Genomic DNA, 20,548 nt, shown 5'->3' with positions numbered 1-20,548 from the left:
AAAATAGCTTTCAGGTTACAGACAGTATAGTCAGAATTCTCTGAAATCCATGGTGAGAATCACCTGCTCTGGGGAGGGAACAACAATGATTATGAGCATCACCCTTTTTATCCCACTAGACCCTCATAACAACCCTGTGAGCCGATCATAGCTAATATTTACTGAGCACTTACTTTGTGCTAGACACTCTTCAGACCCGTGTTATCTTATCTAAGGTCTCACAACAACCTTTGCTGTCAATAATTATCCTTACTTCAAAATTGAGAAAATAACAGACTTAACAGTTACTGAACACATAATATGCACCAAGGTGCTGTGCTAAGCACTTGGCATACATTTTCCCATGACAAACCTCTGAAGTAGGTCTGTATTTCATTGAAGATCAGAAAAGTTAAATAGGTTGCCCAAGTCTACATAGCTAAGAGGAAGAAGCAAGTTTCTTTCTTTTTCTTTTAAAGATTTTTATTATTTATTTATACAAGCACTGGGTACAGGCCAGAGGCACAGGAGGGTGACAGAATTCACCAGAGACAGAGCAGGGAGCACAACAGGTAGAAGGACAGAAGTTCACTGCTGAGGGGAGCAGCGGGCAAGATAGGAGAGGTCTGCCTCGCCATGTGGGAATCTCCCCGGCTGGCCAGGAATGGAACCGGCACTGCAGAGACTGCAGACAAATTCACAGCGCTGCGCTCAACCTGCTGCACCACTGGGGAGGCCCAGAAGCAAGTTTCAAAGTCAGACTTTCTTATTACAAAGCACAGGAGCTTAAGCACTCCAAAAATAGAAATGGAAGTTCAGAGAATTAAAAAAGAGACTTGCCCAGGTTTACACAGTCAGCGAGTTGTAGACTGATATCAGAATCTAGGTTTGTTCCGCAACTGAAATACTGACATTTTGCAGAGAGAAAAAAAAATTTTTTTGTTTTTTTCATTTGAAACTAATTATGAAAGCAGAGCAATCTAAGTGGGTTTTCTTTCCTTATAGCCTTTAAATATAGTTCCTTCAGAAGTTAGTTAGTAAATCACTAGCCAGATTTTTTGGTATCTGACCACTAAACTGTTAAGTTATGATGCAAGTTGTTCCCATTCTGAAGATGTTTACCACCTATTTAGAGGAACTAGAGAGAAGAAAGGGAGGAGGGGAAGGAGAAAGTAAGGGAATAAAAACAATAGTGTACAAGGTGAAAAAGATGGAATTTTTTTTAAAGATTTATTTTATTTATTTATGCATACAAGAGCTGGGGTACAAGCCAGAGGTGGGCGGGTGTGTGAGAGAGGATTTACCAGAGACAGAGTGGGGAAAAGAACAGGCAGATTGACTGAAATACACTGCTGAGGGTAGCAGTGAGTGAGACAGGAGAGGTCTGCTATGCTATGTGGGTCACCTCCATGGCCAGGGATGGAGCTCGTGCTGCAGTGGCTGCTGATAGCTTCATATTGTTGAGACTTAACCCCTTGCACCATCAGTGAGTCCCAACATCTGGGACTTTATCTTCAACACCTGGGGTTAGGCAAAATCAACTTTTACTATCTGCATTTGTTTTGGAGGCCCCTACTACCAACATTTTTATAAATAGATGAGACCAGGATGGATTTTGCTACTAACTGGTGAATGTTCAAATGCAGTGTCTTTTATTTTACTTTATTATTATTACTTTTTTTGTTATTTTCTTACATTGGTGTTTATTTTTGTACAATATTTGATTTCTCCACTCATGTGTTGTTCCCCATAAATCTCCTACCACCACATCACCATAGTTCCTTGTGCTCTTCCTTCTATTTTGACCCATCTCCCTCCCTCCACCCCCTCTATGCCTCAGATCTATAGTTTGCATGCAAGTTTTGTTTCTCTCCCTTTTTTTTTGTGACCTTTGTTCAATTTTCCCCATATTCCTCCTATAAGTGAAACCATCTGATATTTTTCTTTTTCCTTCTGACTTATTTCACAAACTCAATGTTTTTTAAATTTTAATGTACAAATGAATCACTTAAGGGATCCTGTTAAATGCAGATTCTGATTCTGTATTTCTGATAAGAAAATGCTGATGCAACTAGCTATGGATCACACTTTGAGTAGTAGGTACTAGTTAAAGTGCAATGATTATTTAAATTTTAAAATAATGAACATAAATATTTAGAAGAACAAATTTTTAAAATATTTATTTATTTATGCATACAAGAGCTGGGGTGCAGGTAAGAGGTGCAGTGGGTGAGAGGATTCACCAGAGACAGGATGGGGAGCAGAACAGGCAGACTGACTGAAATACACTGCTGAGGGGAGCAGCAGGCGAAACAGGAGAGGTCTGCTGTGCCATGTGGGTTGCTCCCTGGCAGGCCGGGGATCGAACTCATGCTGCAAAGGCTGCTGATTGCTTCATAGTGCGGTGCTTAACCCCTTGCGGCACCAGGGAGGCCCTCTGTCTTCTTTTGTTGATTTCAGTATTTAAAATGGTCTTCAAGCATATTACTAAAGTGCTGTCAACTATTTCTAAGTGTAAGTAGGCTGTCGTGGAGAAAACACGTTAGATAAACTTCCTTCAAGCACGAGTTAAGTGCTGTTGTAAATGTTCAATGTTAAGGAATCAACAAAATATATTAGATATGGTATCTTTAAACAGAAACACATAAAACAAGTTTATCAACTCTGATAAAAATATTATGACTGGAGGCTCACAGGAACCTAACCCTGTATTTCCCTTAGGAGCAATGATTTGGCATAAACTCATTCAGTGTTCTTGGCCACATTATGGAAGAAAACTCTCATAAATAATGAGAATCAACTATCTCACAGGGCTGTTATAGGAGGGCTTACCAGCTTTGTGCTTGGCACATGGGGCTTAGAATACAGGTGGTGGCAAGAATCTGGATATATTCTTGTCAGTTTGATTCTGACATTTATAAATTCCACATAGTTCAAAGCAGAGGTATATTTGAATGAAAGATGTGAAGGTTTAGAAATTTCATAATGAAACTCTCAGGCTAAGCTTGATTCCTCTTGCAAAAGCTTACAAATATTGTACTTTCAATAACAATAACAATAAAAAAAGATGACATACCTCGTGATCATAATTAGCCTTCTGGAGTTGAATGGCAATTGTAAATAAATGAATATAGTTCTTTCTTCTCATTTTCCTAAACTAGTGGGAAGCTCTTAATCCTTTTCCTCAGAATGTGCATTTTGATAGTAAAAATTTTACTTTCTGCCAATCGTTTTTTTTTTTTATAGAGGCATGTTTTATTTATTTATTTGTTTGTTTGTTTGTTTATTTATACAAGCACTGGGTACAGTCAGAAGCGCGGGAGGGTGAGAGAATTCACCAGAGCCAGAGCGGGGAGCAGAGCAGGCAGAAGGACCGAAGTACACTGCTGAGGGGAGCAGCGGGCGGCAGGAGAGGTCTGCGCACCATGTGGGACCCTCCTCTGGTGGCCGGGGAGCAGCCGGGGATCGAACCGGCGCCGCAGAGGCCGCGGGCAGCTTCGCAACCCAGCGCTCAACCGCTGCGCCACCGGGGAGGCCCTGCCAATCGTTTTTTTAAAAGATTTTTTTATTTATGCATACAGAGCTGGGGTACAGGCCAGAGATGCAGGGGGTGAGAGGATTCACCACAGACAAAGTGGGGTACAGAAGAGGCAGACTGACTGAAATGCACTGCTGAGGGGAGCAGCGGGTGAGTCAGGAGAGGTCTGCTGTGCCATGTGGGTTGCTCCCTGGCTGGTCCGGGATTGAACTCGTGCTGCAGTGGCTGCAGATGGCTTCATAGTGTGGTGCTTAACCCCTTGAGCCACCAGGGAGGCCCCTCTGCCGATTATTACTTTGTACATTTGCTTATGTTACATGATAAAAAGAGCAAATATTTTACAGATGAAAATAATGAATTTTTTAAGAGATTTGAAAAGGAAATCTGGGGCCTCCCTGGTGGCACAGGGATTAAAGAGAGTGCTATCAAACTATCACCAGCCACTGCAGCATGAGTTCAATCCCCGACCAGGGAGCTACCCACATGGCGCAGCAGACCCCTCCTGTCTCTCCTGCTGCTCCCCTCAGCAGTGTATTTCAGTAGATCTGCCTATTGTGCTCCCCACTCTATCTGGCGAATCCTCTCACCCCCCACCCCGGCCCTGCACCTCTGGACTGTATCCCAGTTCTTGTATGCATACATAAATAAATATTTTAAAAAAAGAAGGCGGGCCTCCCTGGTGGTGCAGGCTGTTGAGCGCCGCACTGTGAAGGTGTACGCAGCCTCTGCAGCATGGGTTGGATCCTGGTCAGCAGGCGAGAATCCCACATGGCGAGGCAGACCTCTCCTGTCCCACCCTCTGCTCCCCTCAGCAGTGTATTTCGTCAGTCTGCCCCTCTCTGTCTCTGGTGAGTCCTCTCACCCTCCCACACATCTGGCCTGTACCCCGATTCTTGTATAAAAATAAATCTTTAAAAAAAAAAGAAAGAAATCCGTAAGTCTCATTTCAAAGATGCTAATACAAAGTCTAACAATAAAATTAAATGGCTCAGTGACAGACCTGAGTTAAGACCTGTGGTGCTGTCATCTATGCATCATGTCATTGCACTGTGTTCTTCCAGTACCGGGATTAGGAATAGTGGAGCCTAGATATGCCCTTTCCATCAGGGATTGAATTGGTGTTTATTCAATAACCCTAAGGTTCGAAGCATTTTTTTTTCCTATTTCATGGCTTTTGCATATGCCAATTTCTCTTCATGGAATACTCTTCTGCATTCTTCTTCTAACTCACTTTTTTGGGTCCTTGCTGAACTGTCACTTATTTAGAGGGGTTATGTCTTGATCACACCTTTCTACCCTAAAACTTCCTTCCTTCAGCTCTGTTTCATAACATCTGTATTTTTCACCATAGCACTCATTACAATTTACAATTATATGCCCGGTTGTTTATGCATTTGTCTATTTTTTCCACTAGGTTCTCAGACCCTGCTATGTAAGCAGGGACTCTGTTTTTCCCTCCACTGTAAATTCAGTGCCTTGCAGCACAGTGCTGCATGTATATAGCCTCTTAAAATGTTCATTAAAAAATAAATGAATAGGGCCTCTCTAGTGGCGCAAGGGGTTAAGTCTCAGCTCTATGAAGCTATCAGCAGTCACTACAGCCTGAGTTCAATCCCTGGCCAGGGAGGTGACCCACATAACATAGCAGACCTCTCTTGTATCACCCACTGCTCCCCTCAGCAGTGTATTTCAGTCAATTTGCCTGTTCTGCTCCCCGCTCTGTCTCTGGTGAATCTTCTCACCCCCCTGCACCTCTGGCCTCTACCCCAGTTCTTGTATGCATAAATAAATCTTTAAAAAAACAAAAAATGAATAAATGAAATGTTTATCACACAATATTCTGATAAAGATCACTTAGATTGGAAATAGATGTTACTAACAACATTTTAATGATTGGTGTTGTGTTTCTCCACTCTCAACAACTCCAGCTGCCACCCTCACCATAAAGTTAGCATTTATCTAGTATATCTGTAACAGTGGAATCTCCATAGAAAGGGGAGGTTCCAGTTATTGCATGGATGGATGGGAGGGAGCAAGGTAAGAGACTTATGCATGTGGAGGGGGCATGTGGAGCAGAGATATGTGAACAAGTTGCATTTGTTTCTCAGCTTTAGGATTGCACCAGGGGCTTGGGGGACATGAAAAGATAAGTGGAGGAGAGTCATGTATTGACACTTGACACTTGGAAGAGACATAAGTGAGAGACCCTGGAGAGGCAGATAAAGGCAGCAATTGATTTGTACTTTGATTTTGCTCTTTTCCTTCCAGATTCGCCTGACCCCTTCTGCCCCATTCCTGTGGTTCCCTGCCAGAAGGTGCCTTAGACTTGTGGCAAGTTTTCAGGCTTCAGTATCCTTGCTTGGATCAACTCTGTTTGGCCATTTACCCACAAGGGGATGGGTAACTTTGGGTGTTTCACTGGAGAACTATATCCTTTCTCTTCTCTCTATACACACTATCCTATTAAAGTTCTTTCACACTAAGCGCATACTTTGTCTTTATGCAGTGAATGGCAGAACCCATTTAGAACATGTAGGTTTGGGGGCCCTGGGGTACCCCTCACTCTGCCCACTAACACATCTAATCTCTTTGTGCCAGTCTCCAAATTTGAAGACTGATTTTTGCACAGATACATGTACCAGGACTGATTTAATTTGTAGGATTTTAGCCTTAAAAGTTCTTACTGAAATAAAGTTTGATTTCATATTATTTTGGAGTAATTCCAGACATTCACCATTCAAAGTGAATAATTCAATATTATTCTCGGGTAACTCCAAGGCATTCACCATTCAGAGGAAAAGACGTTTGTTTTGTTTTGCTAAAACTGAACTCAAGCTATATTTAAAACACTGCTGTATTTAGAAATAAGTTTGTGAATTTTAGGTATCTTAGAATGCATATTGCTTTTGGGTGGTTATACTATATTCTTTCTGTTTATACTGATAACCTATAAACATTTACCATATATTTTGTCTAAAAACTTTTTCTAACTGTATATATTTTTGGTAGAAATTTTTGGTAGAAATTTCAGAAAATGCGGAAAAGTATGAAAGAGAAACAAGAAGTATAAAGAAACAAAAAGAATCACTCATATTTTAACTACCTAGAGGTAACCATTATTAACACTGGTGTGGTTTCTCTCAGCCCTATTTCTATATGTATGTGTGTAAGCACACCGTATATCAAACATAATATATATATTAGCATATATATTATGTAATGTGCATATATTGTATATATGTAAATGCAAATACATATACATGTATATTATATATATTATAATCACACACATGCATGTTATCACTTACTGGGTACACCAGACATTTGATTTCCTTTTTATGCATATTGTCCCTGGTAATCCCCTCAATTCTATGAGAAGATAACATTCTCATTTTTTAAAAAAGATTTATTTATTTATGCATACAAGAGCTTGGGCACAGGCCAGAGGTTTGGGGGGTAAAAGGATCCACCAGAGACAGAGTGGGGAACAGAACAGGCAGACAGACCGAAATACACTGCTGAGAGGAACAGCAGGTGAGACAGAAGGGGTCTCCTGCGCCATGTGGGTAGCTCCCTGGCGGGACAGGGATGGAACTCGTGCTGCAGAGGCTGTGGATAGCTTCATAGGTTGCGTCTTAACCCCTTGCGCCAGGGAGGCCCCAATATTCTCATTTTAATTTTTTCTGATGTTTTAACAGTTTATTTTGAAGTCATTTTAAAAACAAAGTTAAAGACAGTCTGAGAAAATTGCACAGAATTCACTCATTAAATAAGTATGGTGATTAAATCAAAATAAGGGAAATGTGTTTTCTTCTGCAAGTTCAGAAAAAAGTTCTGCTGTTGTGTAGGTTCTTATACTTCCAAAAAGGGGGGGGAGGAAATCATGGCAATTAAAGCTGCCTCTTAATCATATAAATCTACAGTAGAAACCAAATTTTTCTGTTCTTCCCAGTAAGTCAGTTTTGATCTTCAAACTGTGCCTTGTTTTTTAAAAGATCTGATGCTAGAAATTCAATGGGATTTGGTGGTCTTTCCTTTGCAAGCACAGCAAGTCCCTATAATAAGATAGGTACAACTGTCTGATCCAAATAGGCACAAGTTGGCAAAGACTGGCGATCGACCTTCTGTTTCGATGACTTTTCTGCACTAATCTTCTCATTTTCTACTATCCTCTCAACATTATCTGTGAGACCGTACTCAGAGTGGGATTTTCTGCAACCTGTGCCTGTCCCTGCAGCATCTGCTCGGGCTCCATGGTGCACCCTGCAAGTCACACTCTCTGATCACAGTCCGCGCCCAAGCCGTTTTTTCCTAAGAGCTCTCCAATGCTCTCGTTTTAGATAAGTACATTGGGGCTAGGATTATTAGTTTGCCTAATGTCATTAGTTGGTAAGTGGTAGATGTGAGATAAAAATCTAGAACCAATTCTAAATCATAACCATTATGATCTAATCTTAACCATTATGCTTTATGATTATGTATTTCTATATCTTCAAATGATAATTTTTTAAAGATTTATTTTTATTTATTTATGCATACAAGAACTGGGGTGTAGGCCAGAGGTGCAGGGAGGGGGGATGGTGGGGAGAGAATTCACCAGAGAGAGAGTAGAGAGCAGAACAGGCAGATATACTGAAATATATTGCTGAGGGGAGCAGCAGGCAAGGCAGCAAAGGTCTGCTGTGCCATGAGGGTCAGCTCCCTGGTGGGGCATCAAACTCATGCTGCAGTGGCTGGTGATAGCTTGATAGTGCTGAGATTTTAACCCCTGTGCCACCAGGGAGGCCTTATTTCTACATCTTTAATCAAATTGGAATTGTTATAGAAAAAATTTTGATGCTGCTTTTTGAATTTTTGTTATGTCTGTAACATTTTATATCCTTCACTAATCTAATTTTAATGACTTTGTGATATACCATAAGGTTATTGAAAATAATAAATGGATGAAAATAATGAATGAATGGAAGTATTTATTATTTATCACATAATACTCTGGGAAAGGATTGGGTAAACGTTCTGACGTTTCCAATTCTTTCTGTCATTTGAGCTTTTTAAGATTTTTTTTCAGATTCTGCATGATTTTCTTTCTCTTTTTTTTAAAAAAAAATATTTATTTTTGTGTGAAAGAACTGGGGTGTAGGCCAGAGGAGTGGGAGGTGAGATGCTTCACCAGAGACAGAACAGGTAGATTTACTGAAGTACACTGCTAAAGGGAGCAGGACAGACAGGAGAGGTCTGCTGCATCATGTAGGTTAAACCCCTGGCTAGGGATAGAACTCAGGCCATAGTGGTGATGGTGCTGAGACTTAAGCCCTAGGCCACCAGGGAGGCCCGATTTTCTTTCTCTTGTCTCTTACTATATGGTGTATGTATTTTTTGTTTTTTTTAATCCTGCTTCATACTTTGAAAGTTATACATCATATACTTACCATTAAATTTTAAAAAAATACCTTATTTTCATATCATAATGAAATAATAGCTCCTGATGTCTCCTGTGGAAGATGGGGTATTTATCATACTTTTATTTCCCTTCATTCTTTACCTCCCACTCCCTAATCCTCCCAGCTTGGTTTTTGTTCATTACAGTCTGAACTTTTAGTCCTTGATGATTTGTCAAGGAAAAAGAAATTTCCTTTTTTACATCATGTATTTTCTCTTATAAGAGGTATTTGAGACATTTAAATAAAGCGCTTTTATGCCATTGCTTCCTTCTTTATCCTTGAGTTTTAATTCAGCAGCCTAACTTTGAGCAGTTTTTTTCTTTCAGAACAAATAACCTGGGTGATATTCTTATTGAGTTCTTTATTCAAAGACTTTTTATGGAGGTCTTCACAACTGTGTGACTACTTGGCTGAGAAAGAAATTTTAAATTTTAAGTATTTACCCTCAGAATTTTGAACTATATGCTGTATTGATTTGTGACTCAGAAAGTTGTGAAATTCTGGAGCTTCCCTGATGGCACAAGGGGTTGAGACACAACAGCACTATGAAGCTGTCTGCAGTTACAGCATGAGTTCAATCCCAGGCCGGAGAGGTGACCCACATGGCGCAGCAGACCTCTCCTGTCTCGCCTGCTGCTCCCCTCAGCAGTGTATTTCAGTCAGTTTCACCACTTTGTCTCTGGTGCATCCCCCCACCCCAACCCCGTCCCACATCTCTGGCCTGTGCCCCTGCTCTTGTATGCATAAATAAATAAATCTTTAAAAAAAAAGTTGTGAAATTCTGAGGCCAGCTTGAGTTTAATTCCTTTGGAAGTAATCTGTTTTGTTTTGTTTTGTTTTTCTATCTGTTTTCTTGTGGGTTTTTTCTTTATCCTCAAAATATTAAAAAATATCAGCTGGCTAGTCTAAATATTGGCTTCTTTTTTTTCATTCATTTTGCTAGCGAGTTTAAGTCTTTGGAAAATTATGTTATTGCTTCTATTCCTATCCTGCTTTTCCCCTCTGAGTTCTTAATATATTTAAATAATGTATTCAACAAATATTTATTGAGCAACTATTCTATGCTTGGCACTATTTTAGGTATTAGGGATATATTATTAAGGAATATAGATGCTGACATTTTTGTTAATTAAATGTCCTGAATTTGTTCTTTTTTTAAAAAGATTTATTTATTTATGTATACAAGAGCTGGGATATAGACCAGAGGTGCAGGGTCAGGGGAGCAGTGAGACGATTCACCGGAGACAGAGTAGGGAGCAGAACAGGCGGATTCACTGAAATACACTGCCAAGAGGATCAGCAGGCATGACAGGAGAGGTCTGCTGTGCTATGTGGATTAGTTCCCTGGCCAGGGATTGAACTCCTGCTGCAGTGTCTGCCAATGCCTTCATAGTGCTGAGATTTACCCCTTTGTGCCACCAGCGAGGCCCTTGTTCTCTAAATTATTCACTTTTGTTCTGATTTTTTCAAGAGGACCTCATCCTTTGAGTTGCAGCATCTTTTCACAGTTCTGTGGTTTTTCTCTATTTGTTCATCTTAACATAGAGATGTCTATGTTTGTCCATCTTTGGTTAATATTTAAGTAGGAATTGCAATGGATTCTATTAGAGATTGAAATGGGTCTGAGTGTATACCCTGACCTCTTTTGCTGCCCTCATCCAGCCTTCCATCCTGAGTAAGGGGATTCTTTGTGGAATTCTATATGGGTAATAAAGTATATATTTTTAAAGTTTTATTTATTTATTTATACAAGCACTGGGTACAGTCAGAAGTGCAGGAGGGTGAGAGAATTCACCAGAGCCAGAGGGGGCAGCAGAACAGGCAGACTGACGAAGTACACTGCTGAGGGGAGCAGTGGGCGCAGCAGGAGAGGTCTGCGCACCATGTGGGGACCCTCACTGGGGGCTGGGGTTTGAACCGGTGCTCCAGAGGCTGTGGGCAGCTTCGCAGCCCAGCGCTCTACTGCTGCACCACTGGGGAGACCCTGGTAATAAAATATATTATAGAAGATCTTGAACTAGCCTTTCCTTCTAAATGAGCCCTTCTATATACTAACTGGCAGAAATACCTCAAAGTTCCTAGCATATGGAAGGTTTTTTCCTCTATTTTTATTCCTTTGATTTTTTTTTTCAATGTGAATTTAGATTGAGGCAATTTAGAAGACTGTCCTTACAAAGCCATTTTATTTAAAAACTGCAAACTAGTATTTTATGTTAAGAGGATTAGGAAAAAATATTCAATACTCAAAACTGTATGTTGTCTTGAAAATTTTCATAAAGGGTCTCAAACCCTTTGAGAAGCTATATGGTCTACTAGGAGTCAGGAGACTGAAATTTGATTGTGATATGTAATTTCACTATGGCTTTTAAAAAAACTTGAATTTCAGGTTTTCTAATCTTAGATCTTCTGATGTCATAGTGTGATAGGGAAAATTCCAGAAAAAGAAAATGTGGAAGTTCTTTGAACTGTTCAAAGACAGACAGTAAGGAAATTGAGGATTTTGTGTTATTGTTTGAATGCTATTACAGTTTTGAGCACTTTCAACCTAACCCTGGGATTGTCCACTTGAGCGACAGAGAATGAGGTCTGGTTGCTGGGAAGTTTGGGTATACAAAAACCATTATGAGGTATAACTGGGATGGGACATGGCTCTGAACTCTTGTCATGTGCTGTAAAATCCAAGAGAATGGTAAATGTGGACCTACTTTTCTGGGTGTAGGTTAGACTAATTTCCAAGAAATGAAAAGTTGCAGAAGTGATAGGCTGTCGCTCCCAAGTTTAGACCACAATAAGATTGTGGCTTCATCTTAAGTGTTCCCTCTTGTTCTGTTGCTCACTCTGAAGGAAAACAATTGCTATGTCATGATCTGCCTGGTGAATAGTCAGTGAGGAACTGGTCCTCAGTACACCACCTCACAAGGAACTGAATCCTCCAACAACCACATAAATGAGTTTGGAAGGAGATCTTCCCAGCAATTTTATGAGAGGCCTTGAGCCAGAGACACCCAGCCAAACAGCCCCAGGATTCCTGGCCCTCAGAAGTTGTAAGACCATAGTGTTTCTTTTCTTTTCTTTTTTTTTTTTTTAAAGATTTATTTATTTGTGGGGCACAAGCTAGAGGTGTGGGGGCTGAGAGGATTCACCAGAGACAGAGTGGGGAACAGAACAGGCAGATCTACCGAAATACACTGCTGAGGGGAGAAGTTGGCAAGACAGGAGAGGTCTGCTCACCACGTGGGTTGCTCCCTGGCCAGGGATTGAACTCTTGCTGCAGTGGCTGCGGATAGCTTTATAGGTTGCGTCTTAACCCCTTGTACCACCAGGGAGATCCGTGTTTATGTTTCAAGGTAAATTATTATGCAGCAATAAATAACACAATACCAATCATCTGACTTTTAAAAGACTAAAAACACTAAAAGAGAATAGGAGATAAATAAAACTGATGTGTTATTGTCTCCATGATTACAATATTTATTTTCTTATAAGTTTCTTAGACATTCTTATCACATAGACTGGATTCCCTATCAGCGGTTAATTTTATATACTTTATGTTAATTCTTATGAGTTTTATTTTCAGAAAGTGATCTCTAGGTCACTGGTTGCATCTAACTATGGACTCCAACAAAGGAGTATACATATGACAAATATTTATTGATTTATTCATACACAAAATGATTTTGTCTACTGGAGACTCAAAAAGGAATGCAAAATAACCTATTAATATCTTTGGCCTTTGTGCTGGTTTAATGTTCACGGAAAATTGTAACGAGAATTCGTTAACTTTTTAAAAATATTATTTCCTTTTGTAAAAGGAATAAATGTGCATGGCACAACATTTAGAGTAAATGGAGAGGTATGAAAGAGGAAAATGAAACTCGAGTTTGAACCCGCTGATCAGAAGAAGACTGCATTGAGACTAAATGTACTAATGATTTCAGTTGACAGCATTTGCCTATCATATTATTTTATTTATTTATTTTTTGTTTTACAAAATGATCCAACTTTTATTAACATCTTCAATCTTTTTTAAAAAAAGATTTATTTATTTATGCATATAAGAACTGGGGTACAGGTCAGAGGTATGGGGGTGAGAGGACCCAACAAAGACAGAGTGGGGAACAGAACAAACAGGTTGACTGAAATACACTGCGGAGGGGAGCAGCGGGCGACCCAGAAGAGGTCTGCTGTGCCATGTGTGTAGCTCCAGGCCGGGGATGGAACTTGTGCTGCAGTGGCTGCGGATAGCTTCATAGGATAGCTTTATAGGTTGTGTCTTAACCCTTGAGCCACCAGGGAGGCCCAACATCTTGAATTTTAAAGGAGAAAATACAACAAAGAGATGAGAGAGCAGTGCCAGAAGAGTTCTCTGAACAAGTACAAAGGGTCAGAAGTGGGTAGGGCTCAAGAAGTCATCTGAGTAGAGGGAGGCAGTACCCTCTGAGAGTGGACATGGATTCAGGGGTGCTCAAGGATCTGGGCCAAGGGCAATCACTCTGAGGGCTGATATCTCAGAAGGTTGGAGATCTAGTCTTGGGCCTCCAAATGTATTGATGGGGGGAACCTCATATCTACCTTGAGAATTGGTCTGTGGGTCTCATTGTGGGTGGGGATCTCAAAGGAGAACTTCCCACTGGCAATTATCAGCAGAGCACCCAGTGCACCACAGACCATCTCATTTTATGTTCTCTCTTTCAATCATTTCTGGAGGCAAGCAGTTCAGAGATCCATATATGACCTTTCTCCTTAAGGAGGGGGTCTGCTAAAGTCCTCAGTCTTCACCTCACTGCCTGTATCCTAGCAGCAGGTTCTCTGGCTTAATATTCTGGTGAATCGCCTTCTTTTCATGGCAGTAGGTCAGAGCATCTGCTGACTCCTCTATTATCGGGGTTGTCCGCGTTCATCTAGTGTTGCTGTTCTGCAGCTCCTTGTAGAGCTCACCCCTTGGAGCATATTCCAGAATCAGGTATACCAGCTGTGCTTCATGAAAGTGTTTGTACAGGCGTAGGATATTGGGATGTTTGTAGGACCTCTCTGTGCAGCTGGTAGTCCAGCCCTTCCTTCTCTCTCTGGGACTTGAATAAGACTTTCAGGGCCATGATGAAATGGTTCTCCTTGAGTCTTGCCAAATACACATTCCCAAATATCCCCTTGCCCAGAGTCATCATCCCCTTGCCTAAGTCACCAGTGCTGAACCGCCGAGATCATGGGCAGCATTTGGCCTCCTGCAGCTCCTGCCTGGATGTCGTCCCACTTCATTGGTTTGGGGAGGCTCAGGAAGCAGAGACCTGGAGTGAAGGGGCCTTCCAAATCCCTTTACACTGGGTGTCCAGGTCCAGAGATTCCCCAGAGGGGTAGGGAAGGTAATGTCCAGCTGAAGTTGTCCATGTGTGCCCTGTTTCAGGCTCCTCAGTGGCCACAAGATGCATATACTTTTAAAAATATATATATACATCATTGTTCATTTCTTTTGAGATTTATTTATTTATACATACAAGAACCAGGGTACAGGCCAGAGTTTTGGGAGATAAGAGGATTCACCAGAGACAAAGTGGGGAACAGAACAGGCAGATTGACTGAAATACACTGCTGAGGGGAGCAGCGGGCAAGTCAGGAGAGGTTTGCTGTGCCATGTGGGTCACCTCCCCGGCTGGGGATTGAACTTGTGCTGTAGCAGCTGCAGTGAGCTTCATAGGTTGTGTCTTAACCCCTTGTGCCACCAGGGAGGCCCCTCATTGTTCATTTTTTAAAAAAGATTTATTTATTTATGCATACAAGAATTGGGGTTTAGGCCAGAAGTACAGGGCGGTGAGAGAATACACCAGACATAGAGTGGAAAGCAGAATAGGCAGATCTACTGAAATACAAGGCTGAGGGGAGCAGCAGGCTAGACAGGAGAGGTCTGCTAAGCTATGTGGGTTAGCTTCCTAGCTAGGGATCAAACTCAGGCCACAGTGGCTGGCAATAAATTGACAGCACTGAAACTTTAACCCTTGTGCCACCAGGAAGGCCCCATTGTTTTTTCTTTTTAAAGATGTATTTATCTATGCATACATAACTGGGGCACAGGCCAGAGTGGGGGTTAGAGGGGGAGGGAGCGTGGGGAGGGTGAGAGGATTCACCAGAGACAGAGTGGGGGAACAACACAGGCAGACTGACTGAAGTACGCTGCTGCTGAGGGGAGCAGCAGTTGAGCCAGGAGAGGTCTGCTAAGCCATGTGGCCTGCTCCCTGGCCAGCCAGGAATTAAACTCATGCTGCAGTGGCTGCAGACAGTTTCATAGGTTGCGTTCCAACCCCTTGCGCCACCAGGGAGGCCCCAGTTGTTCATTTTTGTACAATGTTTGATTTCTCCTCTCAGGTGTATTCCCCATAAAAATCCCATTACCATGTCACCTGTGGACAGTCACCATATTCGCTTTTTTTTTTTAAAAGATTTATTTATTCATTCATTTTTTTTATTCATTTATTTAATTATACAAGCACTGGGTACAGTCAGAAGCGCGGGAGGGTGAGAGAATTCACCAGAGCCAGAGCGGGGAGCAGAGCAGGCAGAAGGACCGAAGTACACTGCTGAGGGGAGCAGCGGGCGGCAGGAGAGGTCTGCGCACCATGTGGGACCCTCCTCCGGTGGCCAGGGAGCAGCTGGGGATCGAACCGGCGCTGCAGAGGCTGCGGGCAACTTCGCAACCCAGCGCTCAACCGCTGCGCCACCGGGGAGGCCCGAGTCACCATATTCTCTTGTAAGATGCTTAAGCTTTTAAAACTTGAGAAAATACTCTGTTTTTGGTTAACTTGCTAATTGATTTCTCTAAAACTCAGATTCCTTAGTGAAATATCATATTTGAAAGTTTAGTTTTATATATCTAAGTTTTAATAATTAAATAATAAATAAATGCCTAGATATCATCTTTCTATAGCTAATATTTAATAATTATTACAAATATTTAATATTTTGTACTATCTAGTAATGTTATGTACACTGTACTAAACAACTTTGTTTATATTATCTTGTTTAAACCTTAGGATACCTTGTGAGTTAGAAGTAATGTTATTTCTGTTTCTTATATAAGTAAACTAAGGTTTACAAAGGTTAATTTTTCCAAACAAGGTCACAAAGCTAAGCAGTTTCTGAATAGGTATTCCATGCCTGTTCTATCTGATTACAAAACTTATGCTTTTATCGGGGGCCCCTGGTGTTGTAGGGGTTAAAGTCTCAGCACCATCAAGCTATGTCCAAACACTGAGGCATGAGCTCAATCCGTGGCTGGGGAACTGACCCACGTGGAGGCGCAGCAGACCTCTCCTGTCTCCCCTGCTGCTCCCCTTAACAGTGTACTTCAGTATTGCCACCTGTTCTGCTCGCCACTCTGCCTCTGGTGAACCCTCTCACTCTCCCTACCTCTGGTCTACACCCCAGTTCTTGTATGTATAAATAAATAATAATAAATCATTAAAAAACAAAAACAAAAAATAAAAATTTATGCTTATATCACTCTGATATAGTTTCTCCCTCAAACTTTTCCCCGTGATACTTTCATAAAGGCAAAATGTCATTTCTTAAAACTTTCATATTTAAAAAAGTTGTTACATTATTTAAAGACTAACCTAATTTATCCATGCCTGTGTTCAATTCATTTGAAAATTATTTGTCTCTAGGCAAAAATATTAAAATCTAAAAGAAATATACGCAAATAAAGTTCTTTTCCTGCCACAATAGTTGTTGCCAGAGATTTGCTTCATTTTCAAACTGGAGCTATCATTAGAGAGCCAATTGCCATTTATATAACTACATAATTCTGTTCTTGCTGATAATTTCTCAAAAGTTTTAGTCAATTGTTAGAGTTGAAAAACTAGATTTTTATCAGCTAAATTTCCTCCTTTTGTATAGTTTTATTACAATAAAAGAAAGGGGTAGCCTGGGAAGAAAGAACAGAGAGATATGATCGTGGAATGTTAGAGAAGAAAAAATTTTGGAGGTCTCTTTACCAACTTCCATATTTTATTTCTTTAAGATTTATTTCTTGGTGCCTCCCCAGGTGGCGCAGGCGGTTGAGCACAGTGCTGTGAAGCTGTCCACAGCCTCTGCAGCGTGGGTTCCATCCTGGCTGGCCAGTGAGAATCCCACATGGTGTGGCAGACCTCTCCTGTCTTGCCTGCTACTCCTCTCAGCAGTGTATTTCAGTCAGTCTGCCTGTCTGTTCCCTGCTCTGTTTCTGGTGAATCCTCTCACCCTCCTGCGCATCTGGCCTGTACCCCTGTACTTGTATAATAAATCTTAAAAAAAAAAAATTGTTTTTTTTTTTTTTAGGTGTGGGGTGGGGTATGTGTGTGAGAGGATTCACCAGAGACAGAGTGGGAAAACAGAACAGGCAGACTGACTGAAATATACTGCTGAGGGGAGCAGCAGCCAACACAGGAGAGGTCTGCTGCACATGTGGATAGTTCCCTGGCCATCTGGGGATGGAACTGTTAGGGGGAAAGAATGTTCTGAGCACTCCATGCAGGCTTTGTGGACTCCACCCCCAGGACACTGGAAACTACAAATCCCATGATCACTAAAGGGAAGGTTGTGAGGACCTGAGGGCGGAGTTAAGCAACTAGGCTCTTAGTTTGAGTATTTAACTGGCAGTGTGGCCGGGGGTCGCTGTCTCTGCTACCCAGTGTGCTGATTTTTCACCAGCTTGGCAGGTTATTGAAATTCCAGGTCAGGGGAATGGGTAGGACGCATTTACGAATTTATCTCCCTCTTTTCTCCCTGAGTTACTCAGTTCCCATTTCCCCTTCCCTTGTAAATAAACCTTTTATCAACCTTTTGTGTGTGTTTGCAGTTTAACATTAATAAGTCCCCTTCAAACGTTCAGGTGAGGACCCACAGTCAGGCAACCCCATTTTATATCAGGGTTTGCCCTGTAACAGCTCTCTTGCTGCAGTGGCTACAGATCGCTTCATAATGCTGTGCTTAACACCTTGTGCCACCAGGGAGGCCCCACTTCTATATTTTAAAGGGGAGAAAATTGAAGCCTAGAGAGTTAAATATATCTGTATCTCTGAAGTTGTCATATTACGTTAAGTGTAAAGATTGTGAAAACTGATTTTCATTTGATAACTAATACTGGTTTGCAAATATGTATTTTTTAAAATAAATCTTTTTTTAAAAAAAGATTTTATTGATTTATTTATACAAGGACCCAGGTACAGGCCAGATGCGCAGGAGGGTGAGAGGATTCACCAGATACAGAGCAGGGAGCAGAATAGGCAGACTGACGAAATACACTGCTGAGCGGAGCAGCAGGTGAGCCAGGAGAGGTTTGCTGTGCCATGTGGGACCCTCGCCGGCTGGGCCACCGGGATTGAACAGGCGCTGCAGAGGCTGCGGACAGCTTCACAGCCCAACGCTCAACCGCCTGCACCACCAGGGGAGGCCCGCAATAAATCATTTCTTTCTTAAAAAAGATTTATTTATAGGTCCTCCCCTGGTGGCGCAAGGGGTTAAGCACAGTACTATGAAGCATTCTGCAGCCTCTGCCCTATGAGTTGGATCCCCACCCGCCAGGGAGAAACCCACCTGGCGCAGCAGACCTCTCCTGACTGGCCTGCTGCTCCCCTCAGCAGTGTTTTCAGTTAATTTGCCTGTTCTGCTCCCCACTTTGTCTCTGGTGAATCCTCTCATCCCCCTGCATCTCTGCCCTGTACCCCAGCTCTTGTATGGATAAATAAAGAAATCATTAAAAAAAGATTTATTTATGCAGGTACTGGGGTACAGGTCAGAGGCATGGGAGGGTGAGAGAATTCACCAGAGAGAGCAGGTAGCAGAACAGGCAGACAGATCAAGGACACACTGAGGGGAGCAGCTGGTGAGGCAGGAGAGGTCTGCTGTGCCATGTGGTATCTCCTTGGCAGGATGGTGATGGAATGCTGCAGAGGCTTGTAGGGTAAATGGTGTTCAGGCTTTTCTGCCCTCCCACCATTAGGATTGCTCTGCCTGATGGTTGCACCTGCAGTTGTTACATTGTTGTAAGCTGTGTTGTTTACTTATGTGGGCCTTGGGAGGAGTATTGAGATAGTCACCAAAAGAAGCAAAAGGGGAGAAAAGAAAAGAAAAAAAAAAAGAGAGAAAAGAAAAGAGAGAGAAGGGGAGAAAGCAAGCCAGAAGAGAGAGAAGCCTAGAGTGAAGACTTGGAGGCCTTCCGCACTTCTGGCCCCCTAGCCCCCCTGCCTGCCATGTACCTGTTTGCCACACTACATGTAAAGCTCAATAAAAGCCTGAAAAAGCCACTGAGGGCTCCAGGACTCCTCCTTTACCTGGTCTGGTCTGCTTGGATCATAGAAAACCTGCACTGTGCCCTTCCTGGTGCTACGGATGGACTGCAATAGCTTCATAGTGCTGTGCTTAACACCTTGTGCCACCAGGGAGGCCCTGATTGTGGCATATTTTAATAAATGCACTCTTATAGCCTTAAAAAATAAAATATTTAGCCCTTCAGAAAACTGTTTCTTGGGCTTCTCCAGTGCCGTGGAGGGTCCTATGCATCATGGGGCCCTTAATCTTACTATCTTCACAGTACCTTTACCTCAGTTAATAAGCGCTTACTGTCTTCATGATGGTTATGATATAGTTTGAATGTCTTTTTTTTTAAAAAAAGATTTATTTTTTTATTTATAGAAGCACTGGGTACAGTCAGAAGCGCGGGAGGGTGAGAGAATTCACCAGAGCCAGAGCAGGGAGCAGAGCAGGCAGAGGGACCGAAGTACACTGCTGAGGGGAGCAGCGGGCGGCAGGGGAGGTCTGCATGCCATGTGGGACCCTCCTCCGGTGGCGGTGGCCAGGGAGCAGCCGGGTATCAAACCGGTGCTGCAGAGGCTGCAGAGGCTGCAGAGGCTGCAGGCAGCTTCGCAACCCAGCGCTCAACTGCTGTGCCACCGGGGAGGCCCCAGTTTGAATGTCTTTTTAGAGGTATATTAAAATTTTAGAAATGTACATCACAATTTGATAGTGTTAGATTTTTTTTTTTCTATTCCGCTGACATGGAGTCTATTTCAAGCCCCTCTCTATAAGTTATAAGCAATTATCTTCTTCACTCTCAAATTCCTCATTATAGAATGGGTTTAATGCTATCTCAATTATATACAGCAATGAAAATAAAATATTTAGTACAGTTCCTGATACATAGTAAATACTCAATAAATGTTAACTATTATGATTACAGTGATAATTAAAATGTTAACCTAGACAAAGAAGACAATGGTTACCAGAATGATTAGGGGGAAGGGGGAAGGGGATGGAGGGGAGAGGCAGATGGGGTATAGGCCTGGGTGGTTTGGTGGAGGGAAAAATAAATAAACAGATAAATAAATAAATAAACACTAACCTATTATTTATGGGAACCTCCTGTCTCTCCATTTTAACTTCTCATATTGAATGTAGGTAACATGCTGTGTGTAATGAATTTCAAAGGATTTTGCAGTTTCGAGGTATTCAATTAAAAAATGTCATTATGAAAAATAGTAACTACATAGCAGAACATTTGAAAAATAGAGAAATGATGGGGGAAAGCACCTATAATTTCACCAGATTTATGCTGTATTTCCAC

At 41.8% G+C, this 20,548-nt stretch overlaps 2 pseudogenes across 2 annotated transcripts; both read right to left on the bottom strand.

Annotated features, from left to right (window-relative positions):
* Positions 1-7,313: 7,313 nt before the first annotated feature.
* LOC311174258 (protein dpy-30 homolog) lies at positions 7,314-7,772 on the bottom strand (annotated as a pseudogene). The gene has a single exon. The product of its transcript is annotated as a protein dpy-30 homolog (transcript).
* Positions 7,773-13,413: 5,641 nt separating this feature from the next.
* LOC311173765 (aurora kinase C-like) lies at positions 13,414-14,120 on the bottom strand (annotated as a pseudogene). Its single transcript has one exon. The product of its transcript is annotated as an aurora kinase C-like (transcript).
* Positions 14,121-20,548: the final 6,428 nt, after the last annotated feature.

Source organism: Talpa europaea (assembly GCF_964194135.1).
Source record: "Talpa europaea genome assembly, chromosome: 7".
NCBI lineage: Eukaryota > Metazoa > Chordata > Mammalia > Eulipotyphla > Talpidae > Talpa > Talpa europaea.
Note: the sequence above shows the minus strand (reverse complement) of the source record. Positions and strands in the feature narration are given on the sequence as shown.